This window comes from Macaca mulatta, chromosome 11 (assembly GCF_049350105.2).
Source record: "Macaca mulatta isolate MMU2019108-1 chromosome 11, T2T-MMU8v2.0, whole genome shotgun sequence".
Classification (NCBI taxonomy): Eukaryota; Metazoa; Chordata; class Mammalia; order Primates; family Cercopithecidae; genus Macaca; species Macaca mulatta.
Genome location: NC_133416.1, coordinates 2582641 through 2595875, shown reverse-complemented (window position 1 = coordinate 2595875; position 13235 = coordinate 2582641). Strand labels below are relative to the sequence as shown.

Below are 13235 nucleotides of genomic sequence, written 5' to 3'. Positions count from 1 at the left end.
TCACAATAGAGAGAAATATCCAAAATGGTTTCTTCATCCAACACAAAAAATCTGTCTCTTAAGCATACTCACTCCTTTAATAAACACGTGTGAGACTGACAAGATAGTTCTGAGTGGAAAAGTTCATCCACCTCCAACAAGTGAAAGAAGGTGAAGGGGGGACCAGCATAAACCACTAGCAATTCAAGATAAGACGGTCTCTGCCGGCTGAAGAATACGTTTATTACCTTTATTTTATTAGTTTAGGCTCTGGAATTCTGCCAAACTCTCTTTAAAGAAAAAAACAGGAAGGAGAAACTCCTTGGGGAAGGAAAAAAATGAATGATTTTCTCTAAAATGAGAAATTACAGGGCTTGTGCTTTTCTGGCTCAATATGGAGTTAAATTTACAAACAAAACACAGAAACTACTAAAACATTTTTTTGAGACAAGATCTCACTCTGTCACCCAGGCTGGAGTATAGTAGTGCAATCACAGCTCATACTGCCGCCAAAATTTCCCAGATTCAAGTGATCCTCCCACCTCAGTTTCCCAAGTAGCCGGGACCACAGGCACATACCACCATGTCTGGTTAACCCTTTTTAGAGACAGGGTTTCTTCATGTTGCCCAGGCCGGTCTCAAACTCCCGGGCTCAAGTGATCCATCCACCCCAGCCTCCCAAAGCACTGGGACTACAGGCAAGAGCCACCGCACCCAGCCATAAACTACTAAAACTAATAAGGTAGGAGTACAAGAGAGTAACACATTAAAATCAAATCAAGTAGTGGTAATGTTGTGACATTTATTGCCACCTCTGCCTTAGTATGTAGAAGAGAAAAGAACCAATTAGCAAAAAAAGGGAACTTGATACATGGCAACTGTAATAAGTAACTGACAAAAACCTTAAATTGGAAGCATGAATATGCAAGGAACAGGAGTGATGCTGTAAAGGGTCAGTCTGGGTCAGGCGCGGTGGCTGCGCCTGTAATCCTATCACTTTGGGAGGCCAAGGTGGGCAGATCACTTGAGGTCAGGAGTTCAAGACCAGCCTGGTCAACATGGTGAAACCCCACCTCTACTAAAAATACAAAAATTACCCAAGTGTGAGGCTAGGGCATGAGAATTGCTCAAACCCAGGAGGCAGAGGTCACAGTGAGCCACGATCACACCACGGCACTCCCGCCTGGGCGACAGAGTGAGACTCTGTCTCCAAAAAATATATACACAGTCAGTCTGTGTGACAACTACAGGAAGATTAGCAAACAACTCACTGGTGTACTTTTCTTCCAAAATTTCGTTAAGGGTTTTTCTATCTGGTAAACTTGGAAACAATTATCAATAACATGAAGACAACAAACTACCAATTCTAGAGGGAAATGACTTAATTTGAAACACACTCAGCAGAAAACCTAAACCCTGATAATAAACATGTACTTTCCATATGACAATACTGTAAAAAAAAAAAAACAAACAAAACCCACAAATAACTTCAGTCTTCTCTGAAAACAAAACAACTTCAACTATAAAAGGTACATTGAGATGTACGTAAACTCTGTAACTGAGGAACAAGTATTTGGGCACTCTGCAAATATAACATATACAGGCTATAATTTCAAACAGCAATAATTATATATTCTTAACATAAATATATGCTGTCAGGTGCCCATTATCTCATTTATTCTTCTTAACAATCTGAAGGATTCAACATCTCATTTCTGCAACTGAAGAATTCAAGGCTCACACAGTTTGTGCAGACTGCTCAGTCTCATGGCTGGTAAGTGGGAGAAAAGTTCAAAATCAGGTCCTTCTGGCTTTTCACTCAGCCATAATGCTTGGGAGACATGAAAACAGGCCCACTGTGTAGACACTAATTCTGACCGAATTTTCTGAAACAAAAATAGGAACACATGGTTTAACCAGAAATATATTTTCCAAACCTGTAAATGTATGTATTCAAAAGATATCTTTTAAAAATGGAATTTAATAACTTACAAAAAAGGAAGAAGAAACTCTGATCCAATAATTGTACTGATAATTAAGAAAAATAAAGAATGCAGGTCTCAAGAGTTTAACTGCTCTCAGGGTTATATCCAGGAGCATGCTGTCTCAAGGGAAACCTCAGTTTCTCCACCTATATAAGTGAGCATCTGTGAATGATAATCTTAATTAACAACATTAAATATGTATTTAGATTGTACCATAGTAAGACAAAGTCAATCCCATGTTAGCTACCTGTACCTAAGAACTTCAATAAACTATTACATAAAGTTCTGAAGTAATCAAGAAGATGCAAATAACAAACAGTGATTTTTGAACAAAACCAACAGTAGGGAAGCTTACTACCACTTCAAAGAACCAGTGAAAAGCTGTTTGTTTTTTCTAAGTAAAATTACACAGATAACTGATGCTACTCTTGCCTGGAAGGCTACAAAACAAACTGCAGCAAAAACCTCCACTGTAAATCTAACAAGGTTCCCCATTGTGAAACCCTACTGCATACCAAGAATTATCTAAAATGGCCTTGATCCCAGTAAGGCCAGTACTCTTTACTGATCCAGTACTCTTTACTGTTTTTCCTTGAATTTTATCCTAAAGCAATACAAAAGGGAAAAACTATACACACAAAAGTATTAAGGCGGGGGGAAATGGAAGCAATTAATGAGTAACAGAAAAATTTAAAAAGTACATAGTTGGGCCGGGCGCGGTGGCTCACGCCTGTAATCCCAGCACTTTGGGAGGCCGAGGCGGGTGGATCACAAGGTCAGGAGATCGAGACCACGGTGAAACCCCGTCTCTACTAAAAAAATACAAAAAATTAGCCGGGCGTGGTGGCGGGCGCCTGTAGTCCCAGCTACTCAGGAGGCTGAGGCAGGAGAATGGCGTAAACCCAGGAGGCGGAGCTTGCAGTGAGCCGAGATCGCGCCACTGCACTCCAGCCTAGGCGACAGAGCGAGACTCCGTCTCAAAAAAAAAAAAAAAAAAAAAAAAAAAAACAAAAAAAAAAAAGTACATAGTAAATTCATTTTCTCATTTGAATATTAGGGAGCATTCAAAAACAGCATGAAGATTATTTACAGTATCTTAAAACATAAAACAAAATTATTACAACTAGATAAAACTAAGTTTTACAACTATATAAAAGTGTGTGCATAAATACAAGTTAGAAAGGCATATACAAAGGCCGGGCGTGGTGGCTCAAGCCTGTAATCTCAGCAATTTGGGAAGCTGAGATGGACAGATCACGAGGTCAGGAGATCAAGACCATCCTGGCTAACCCAGTGAAATCTACTAAAAAATACAAAAAACTAGCCGGGCGAGGTGGCGGGCGCCTGTAGTCCCAGCTACTCGGGAGGCTGAGGCAGGAGAATGGTGCAAACCCGGGAGGTGGAGCTTGCAGTGAGCTGAGATAAGGCCACTGCACTCCAGCCTGGGCGACAGAGCAAGACTCCATCTCAAAAAAAAAAAAAAAAAGAACTTACCAGGAGCCGGGAGAAGAGAACAATAAGGAGATATTGTATAATGTGCATAGTTTCTGATTGGGATGATAAAGTAGTTCTGGAACTAGGTAGTGTGATGATTGTACAACACTGTGAATATACCTAATGCCACTGAACTGTACCCTTTAAAATGGTTAATATAGTGAATTTTTATTACGTGTATTTTCCCACAATTTAAAAAAAGGAATCTGGCCCAGCACAGTGGCTCCCAGAACTTTGGGAGGCAGAAGCAGGAGAAAGTTCGAGACCAGCCTGGACAACATAATAAGATCTCATCTCTACAAAACATTTAAAAATTAGCCATGCATAGTGTCACATGCCTGTAGTCCCAGCTACCTGGAAGAGTGTGGAAGGAGGATCACTTGAGCCCAGCAGTTCGAGGCTTCAGTAAGCCATGATCGCATCACTGCACTCCAGTCTGGGCAACAGTAAGACCCTGTCTCTAAACAAACAAATAAAATAAGGAATCTGAAATATTAAAATGTATGTTTTATTGTTAGCTTTGTCACAGTATAATGCCCTTCATATATATGCAGTATAAACAAGTTTTTAATAATAAACATAATTTTCTTGTTATCACTACAGACCAGAAACTTAAAATCAGCCTGCATTACATATAAGAGAGTTGATAACTCAAACTTTTACATAATCAGTCCACAGTTTCAATTTGCTTCTCTTCCAAACTTTTAATTAAGGAGAAGTTAAGTTTTTAAAAGTTATAATTTGCTCTCCCTTCCATTCTGTGCTTGCTTCTCTTAATAGAGGTGCTAATGAGCCCAACTGATGCTAAAGATTTCATCTAAAAACCAAGATAACAAAATGTTAGCTATAACTATATAGAGGGCTGGTTTCTACTAAAGTAGTATTGATTAAATTACTGTTTCAAATAATGTATCTCCTAAGATCTTGAGAACACTCACTAAGAGAAAAAAACACTTATCAATCACAACTTTTCCCCCTAAGCTTTCGTTTAAAAAAAAAAAAAAACTTTAGGCCGGGCACGGTGGCTCACGCCTGTAATCCCAGCACTTTGGGAGGCCGAGGCGGGCGGATCACAAGGTCAGGAGATGGAGACCATCCTGGCTAACACGGTGAAACCCCGTCTCTACTAAAAATACAAAAAACTAGCCGGACGTGGTGGTGGCGGCGCCTGTGGTCCCAGCTACTCGGAGGCTGAGGCAGGAGAATGGCGTGAACCCGGGAGGCGGAGTTGGCAGTGAGCAGAGATCGCGCCACTGCACTCCAGCCTGGGTGACAAAGCGAGACTCTGTCTCAACAAAAAAAAAAATAAAATAAAATAAAATAAAATAAAATAAAATAAATAAATAAATAAACAAACTTTAATACTCCTAATAGAGATTATAATTATGTGAGGTCCTAGGCGGCACATCTAATTATCTCTCGAGATGCCTAAGAATTCCCCCAGCTAACCAAATTAGCTTGAAATGTAAATGAGAATCACATCTCACGTTCAAGAGTGACAACACAATGTAATATTGTTGTAACACAGTCACTTAAATGATACATTAACACTTTTCCCTCACCTTTTTTGTGTGTGTTCCCTTCCAGTATGCCTTCGTTCTTGGCTAAGGATCACGAAATAATTAAACAGTACCACTAAATAGGGTGCAATCTTATCCTGCAAGTTCATTCATTCATTAATTTGTTCAAGCAACAAAATTTACTATATGCCAAGTTTTGTGCTTTTCCCTGCTTTCTTACTGCCCAGTATTACAAAATAACAACTGATTATATAAATGACATTTCTCTCTCCTAAGAAATAAACAAAAGAGAACGTAAAGCAAAATACAGGAAATTAAGAGGGGGGGCTTTTGGGGAATCAAAACTAGTTCATTAACTGATGCCAACTATTAGGGATAGGATAAGAAAATAATTAGAAGTTACCAAAAACAAAAACAAAACAAAACAAAACAGGCTGAGCTCACTGGCTCACGCCTGTAATCCCAACACTTTGGGAGATCAAGGCAGGAGAATCACTTGAGCCCAGAAGTTTGAGACCAGCCTGGGCAATACAGTAAGATCCTGTTTCTAAAAAATAAATAAATCGCCGGGCGCGGTGGCTCAAGCCTGTAATCCCAGCACTTTGGGAGGCCGAGACGGGCGGATCACAAGGTCAGGAGATTGAGACCAGCCTGGCTAATACAGTGAAACCCTGTCTCTACTAAAAAATACAAAAAACTAGCCAGGTGAGGTGGCGGGCGCCTGTAGTCCCAGCTACTCGGGAGGCTGAGGCAGGAGAATGGCGTAGACCCGGGAGGCGGAGCTTGCAGTGAGCTGAGATGCGGCCACTGCACTCCAGCCTGGGCAACAGAGCGAGACTCTGTCTCAAAAATAAATAAATAAATAAATAAATAAATAAATAAATAAATAAAATTTTAGAATTTTAATAAATATATTATTTTTTAAAAGCTTTATAAGACATATCCCTTCCTATGGCTATCATTCCTTAGAGTCCCAATGAAACAGAAGGCTCCCTAATATTTAATAAATTTTAAACTATATTCTTTAACAATAAAAAATTATGACAAGCCAAGAAAGTCTACAAATATTTCCTTTCTCCAAAAACTAAATAACACAAAAAAATACACAAAAGCCAGTATTCCAATATTGATTACAATATAATTCTAGGAATGAAGAAATTAACCTCAGTCCTGATAGCTTCCAGCATATTCCAGGAAGAATGGGGAAGACCAACAGTCTTGACGTGCAATATCATTACCTATGATGATGCTCTACTGACAAAACATTCAAAGTTTACAAAGGGAAACTGTGGGTAGAGGGGGAAAAAAGATTTAATGTTGGCCGGACGCGGTGGCTCAAGCCTGTAATTCCAGCACTTTGGGAGGCCGAGACGGGCGGATCACGAGGTCAGGAGATCGAGACCATCCTGGCTAACACGGTGAAACCCCGTCTCTACTAAAAAAAAAGTACAAAAAACTAGCCGGGCGCCTGTAGTCCCAGCTACTCGGGAGGCTGAGGCAGGAGAATGGCGTAAACCCAGGAGGCGGAGCTTGCAGTGAGCTGAGATCCGGCCACTGCACTCCAGCCTGGTTACAGAGCGAGACTCCGTCTCAAAAAAAAAAAAAAAAAAAAAAAGATTTAATGCACACAGAACCAAAGTATTAACAATGAACTGTCCTGTTGTACTCAGACAAATGACTGTCTTGTTTAAAAAAAAAAAAAAGTGTAGAACTAGGAAAAGTATTTGGAACTGGCTTTACTTTGTTCTAAGATTTTTAAGAGTAAAAGAGAGTCAAGATGGAAGATGGAAAGACCAGACTATCAATACCTGTAAATTAGAAGAGCTCATTTTTATTCTACTAACACAAAATTTTCACTGGCCAAAATTCTATGAATACTGTATTGTATCATGCAGACCTTTCTTTATTTTTTTTTCTCTTTAAGACAGAGTCTCGCCCTGTTGCCCAGCCTAAAGTGTAATGGCACCATCTCGGCTCATTGCAACCTCTGCCTCCCAGGTTCAAGCAATTCTCCTGCCTCAGCCTCCGGAGTAGCTGGGATTACAGGCACGCATCACCACGCCCGGCTAATTTTTTGTATCTTTAGTAGAGATGGGGTTTCACCATATTGGCCAAGGTGGTCTGGAACTCCTGACTTCAAGTGATCAGCCCACCTCAGACTTTGAGTGCTGGGATTACAGGCGTGAGCCACTGGGCCCGGCCGTGTTAAGATGTTTTTTTTAAAAGATCTGCATGAGGCCAGGCATGGTTGTTCACGCCTGTAATCCCAGCACTTTGGGATACCGAGGTGGGCGGGCGGATCTGAGGTCAGAAGTTCCAGACCAGCCTGGTCAACATGGTGAAACCCCATCTCTACTAAAAATACAAAAATTAGCCGGGCATAGTGGCAGGCGCCTAAAATCCCAGCTACCTGGAAGGCTGAGGCAGGAGAATCGCTTGAACCCGGGAAGAGGAGGTTGCAGTGAGCTGAGATCACACCACTGCACTCCAGCCCAAGGGACAAGAGTGAGACTTCATCTCGAAGGAAAAAAAAAAAAATCTAACACAAACAGAAAACAGCTGGTAGGAAGGAACAAGTAACTAGAAAGCGTTCTGAGCCCATAGATGTGGAAGTCTACACAAATTTGACCAATGCATTTTTAACAAGTAGGGGAGCTCAGTTGTCCTTCAATATCTCTGGGTAGCTAGGAAATGACAATGAGGAAAGAAAGAAAATACATATGAGTTTTCTTTTTTTTTTTTTTTTTTTTTTTGAGACGGAGTCTCGCTCTGCCGCCCAGGCTGGAGTGCAGTGGCCAGATCTCGGCTCACTGCAAGCTCCACATCCCGGGTTCACGCCATTCTCCTGCCTCAGCCTCCCGAGTAGCTGGGACTACAGGCGCCCGCCACCTCGCCCGGCTAGTTTTTTGTATTTTTTAGTAGAGACGGGGTTTCACCGTGTCAGCCAGGATGGTCTCGATCTCCTGACCTCATGATCCGCCCGTCTCGGCCTCCCAAAGTGCTGGGATTACAGGCTTGAGCCACCGCGCCCGGCCACATATGAGTTTTCAATTCCTAAACCTCCTCAGTTACAAAGTCCCTCCCACTAATATCCTTTTTTTTTTTTTTTTTTTTTTTTTTTAAAGTGTTCCTGTGTGCATGGGCATCTGGAGTCCGGCCTGTGGGGGACTGCTCCCCCAAGATGTTGGGAGTCTTTCCAGGAAAGTGGTGAGTTCGGAAGTTGCCCTGGTGCATAGGAAGAGAATACCCCAAGGGGCTACTGAAAGGGCCTTGGGTAGGTAAGAATGGGATAGAAACATTCTGGTGCAGAGGGGCAGCCGACCAAGGGTTTCAATTCTTGGAATACACTGAGGCTCAGGTACTGCTGCTCTGGGAGAGGCAGGGGCTGTGGATGCCAGGGAGCACATGCGGCTTCAGATTCCTCTGGAGGGTGGGGATGAGGGAGGCCATGGAAGACTTCTGGAGAGACCAGAGCGGTCTTTAATTAATAAAGAATATTTAATTAATAATTATACATGCAATGAGTGAATGATTACTCAAACATACTATACACCCCACTACATTTCACTTTGAAAAGTATGTTCTCAGGCCGGGCGCGGTGGCTCAAGCCTGTAATCCCAGCACTTTGGGAGGCCGAGACGGGCGGATCACAAGGTCAGGAGATCGAGACCAGCCTGGCTAATACGGTGAAACCCCGTCTCTACTAAAAAATACAAAAAACGAGCCGGGTGAGGTGGCGGGCGCCTGTAGTCCCAGCTACTCGGGAGGCTGAGGCAGGAGAATGGCGTAGACCCGGGAGGCGGAGCTTGCAGTGAGATGAGATGCGGCCACTGCACTCCAGCCTGGGCGACAGAGCGAGACTCCGTCTCAAAAAAAAAAAAAAAAAGAAAAGTATGTTCTCACAAACTAATGTATGCTTAGGCACAAAATGACTTATTTCAAAATTTTGCTAAGGCTGTCTTCCCCTTGACAATAATAAAGTCTATTCTACAGACAATCGAATAAAAAACTGTGAATGAACAGAAATATAGTAGACACCTGACCTACATGCTCTAAGAGCAAAGACTCAGGAATCACTAATTCTGCCTAAAAGAAATGGTGAAGGTTTTATAGGAGTTAATATTTGAGCTGGACATTAACCAATGAGTTGGAGTATGCCAACTAAAGAAAAGGTATTCTGTGCAAAGAATGTAGAATATGCAGGACAAAGGGTGTCAGTTCTGTTTAGAAATTAGAGCATAAAGGGTAGATTCAAGATACACTCAAGAGAAGCAATATTTGAATGACTGAATGAGGGTCAATGAAATAGAGAAAGATGACGACTCAGGGTTTTTCCTTAGGCAGCTGGGTACATAGCAATGCCATTTGCTGAGATGAAAAGATCATAAAGAAGGGAAGCAAATTCAATGTGGAACAGTAATGAGTTTCTTTTTGGAAATGGAGTATGAAATGACAGAAATGTTCCGTTGGCACTAGGAAACACAAATTTAAATTCAGGAAAGAGAATGAACTTGAACATAGAACTATTACTAGCATAAAAAGTGACACTAGCATAGTTACTGGCAAAACAGTGGATAAAATCCTTTAAAAAAAAAATCTATACAAAGGAGTGAGGACAAGCAAGGATCACTGTGAAGAATTCTGAAACACACAAAGTATTAGATGATTAAGTTAGGATTAGAACCCAGATCTCTTTACTCTCAGTCAAATATAGTCACACCAGGTTGCCTTCCTAATGGGAAAGCTATGGAAAATTAAAAATCCCAACTCAGTCGGGGGTGGTGGCTCACGCCTGTAATCCCAGCACTTTGGGAGGCCAATGCTGGCAGATCACCTGAGGTCAGGAGTTCGAGACTAGCCTGGCCAAGATGGTGAAACCCCATCTCTACTAAAAATACAAAAATTAGCTGACTGTGGTGGCATGCGCCTGTAATCCCAGCTACTCAGGAGGGTGAGGCAGGAGAATCCCTTGAACCCAGGAAGCGGAGGTTGCAGTGAGCCAAGATGGTGCCATTGCACTCCAGCCTGGGCAACAAGAGTGAAACTCTGTCTCAAAAAAAAAAAGAAAAAAAAAATTCCCAACTCAATTTCTTATACTTCTCTCCCCTTCCCTTCAGTTCATACCTCAAAAGGCAGTTACGTTGCTTAGAAGCACTAAGGTTGCTTAAGTGATACCTCAAAAGCAATTTTCTCTGCCTGAAGAAATTGTTAAACTTAATTGACACTTCTGGTCTAGAAATCTAACACTAATCCAGGAGAGGTTTTTTTTTTAAACCAACAGATTGTAGGTTCCATAAAGGGAGGCATTTATGTTTTGTTCACCACTGAATCCCAAACTGCAACTGATACACAGTAGACATTCAATAAAGATTTCCTGAGTGAATGAATAAATTAATGAATAAACATCACATTCTCTAGGGAAAAAAAGAAATTAAAAGCATTTCTACTATATCTTCATAGTTAAATTGGACTTCTCACCAAGACAGATTAGTACAATGTATTAATGTAGGCTTTATTATTAATTTGTGTATTTGTATTATAAGGAAAACAAATTTTTAGTAAAATATAATATGTTTTGTTCATTTTGTTTAGTTCATTGCTGGACTGCCAGTCTCTAGAACATTGCCTGGCACAGAATAAACATATAATAAGTATTTTTAAATGACGTACTTAGTTTTATTACCTTACCATGCTTGAAACTGTGACTTCATATTAAAGGTAAAATTGTAGTCAATATATAGACTATATATACATTTTTTAAAATCTTCATTTACTGTAATGTAATAGCATCATTTTACACGTATACCAGTTTTTCAGGGAATTGATTTATAGTCCATTTGGTTTAAGTCTGGGACATGTGGCCAAGCGTGGTGGCTCACACCTGCAATCCCAGCACTTTGGGAGGCCAAGATGGGTGCATCACCTGGGGTCAGTAGTTCAAGACCAGCCTGGCCAATATATAGTAAAACCCCATCTCTACTATACAAAAATTAGCCAGGCATGGTGGCGCGCACCTGTAATCCCAGCTACTCGGGAGGCTGAGGCAGGAGAATCCCTTGAACCCAGGAGGCGGAGGCTGCAGTGAGCCAAGATCGCACCATTGCACTCCAGCCTGGGTGACAAGAGTCAAACGCTGTCTCAAAAAAAAAAAAAAAAGAAAGTTTGGGGTATTTGGATGTTTCTGATGTTGAATGACAAAATGTAGGTTTAAAAAAGTCTGTTTACAGTTTTATACCGCTGTATTGTGTATAGCCTCTCTTTCATAATGACACTTGGGACTGTGATGGTATAGAGTGACCCTTAATAGTCTGCTCCCAGGAATAATATATAATAAATAGTAATACATAACAGTTGTTCAATCATTATCTGTTAAATGAATGAATGAATACTGAAAGGAGGGAGAAAAGGGAGTGAGTTAGTAAAAATTAGCCAGGAGTGGTGGTGTACACCTGTAGTCCCAGCTACTTGGGAGGCTGAGATGGGAGGATCACTTGAGTCCAGGAAGTCAAGGCTACAGTGAGCCATGATTGTGCCACTGCATTCCAGCCTGGGCCACAGAGTGAGACCCTGTCACCAAAAAATCAAAACAAAACAAAAAGTTAGCTGGGCCTGATGGTGTAGTAAAATACATATAAAATGTACCATCTAAATTATTTTTAAGTGCACAGTTCAATGTTACTGAGTACATTTATATTGTTGTGTGACCATTACAACCATCTATCTCTAGAACTCTACAACTTGCAAAACTGAAACTAAACCCGTTAAACAGTAACTCGCCATTCCCTCTTCCCCTCAGCCCCTGGTAACTACCATTCTACTTTCTGTCTCTGTGATTTGTTCTACTCTAAGTACCTCATTAAAGTGGAATCAGACAGTATTTGTCTTTTTGTGACTGGTTTGACTGGCCAGTTTCACTTAGCATATTGTTCTCAAGATTCATCCAGTTTGTAGCATGTCAGAATTTCTTTCCTTTCAAAGGTGAAATAAGATTCCATTTTGTGGCTGGGTGCGGTGGCTCACACCTGTAATCCCAGTGCTTTGGGAGGCCAAGGCAGGTGGATCACAAGGTCAGGAGTTCGAGACCAGCCTAGCCAACATACTGAAACCCCGTCTCTACTAAAAATACAAAAAATTAGCTGGGCATAGTGGTGGGCACCTTAATCCCAGCTACTAGGGAGGCTGAGGCAGGAGAATCGCTTGAACCAGGGAGGCAGAAGTTATGGTGAGCCAAGATCATGCCATTGCACTCCAGCCCAGGCAACAGTGCAAGACTCCGTCTCAAAAAAAAAAAAAAAAAGATTCCATTTTATATGTATACCGGTAACATTTTGCTTATCTGTTCCTCCATTTGTGGACAGCTGGACTACTTCCAGGGTTTAGCTGTTGTCAATAATGCTGCTATGAGCATGGGTGTACAAATACCCCTTCAAGACCCTGCTTTCAGTTCTTTTGAGTATATACCCAGAAGTGGAATTGCTGGATCATAGGGTAATTCTATTTAAGGACTCACCTTACTGCTTTCCACAGCTTTTCTGCTCTTTTAAACTCGGAGGCAACATAAAAATTAAAATCACAAAATAGGTGGTGCATGCCCGTAGTTCCAGCTACAGGAGGCTGAGGTGGAAGGATCGCTTGAGCATGGGAGGTCGAGGCTGCAGTGAGCTGTGTTTATGATACCACACTCCAGCCTAGACAGCAGAGTGAAACCTTGTCTTCAAAAAAAAAGTTATATAAATGGAATGATATAGTTTGTAACCTTTCAGGATTGGCTTTTTTGCAGTTTTTTTAAGTTACCTCCACTTTGGTGGTGTTGTTCTGTTTTGTTTTTGAGATGGAATCTTGCTCTGTCACCCAGGCTAGAACGCAGTGGCACGATCTTGGCTCACTGCAACCTCCACCTCTCACTTCAAGCAATTCTTCCACCTCCGTCTCCTGAGTAACTGGGATTACAGGCACCCACTACCACACCTGGCTATTTTTTTTTTTCAAGTAGAGATAGGGTTTCACTATGTTCGCCAGGCTCCAATTCCTGACCTCAGGTGATCCACCCGCCTCAGCATCCCAAAGTGCTGGGATTACAGGCGTGAGCCACTGCACCCAGCCCCCTCCACATTTTTAGAAGGAATTATTTTGGGGAAGAGTTCCTTTGGGGAGGATTATGGGACCTTACGGAACAGGCAAAGGAGACAAGATCATTAAACCAGGTAAAAATGTTCAATTAAACATGATCCAGATTTGATTCATATGCCATAGATAG

The 13235-nt window shown here is 41.5% G+C and overlaps 1 protein-coding gene across 14 annotated transcripts in view; it reads right to left on the bottom strand.

Annotated features, from left to right (window-relative positions):
* Positions 1-13235, bottom strand: part of ADIPOR2 (adiponectin receptor 2) — a 102904-nt gene that overhangs the window by 54368 nt on the left and 35301 nt on the right. For 4 of the 14 annotated variants that reach the window (XM_077952721.1, XM_077952719.1, XM_077952725.1 and 1 more), the window contains exon 2: positions 3813-3918. The gene's annotated coding sequence lies outside the window, so the exon portion shown is untranslated. 14 annotated transcript variants of the gene reach the window in all.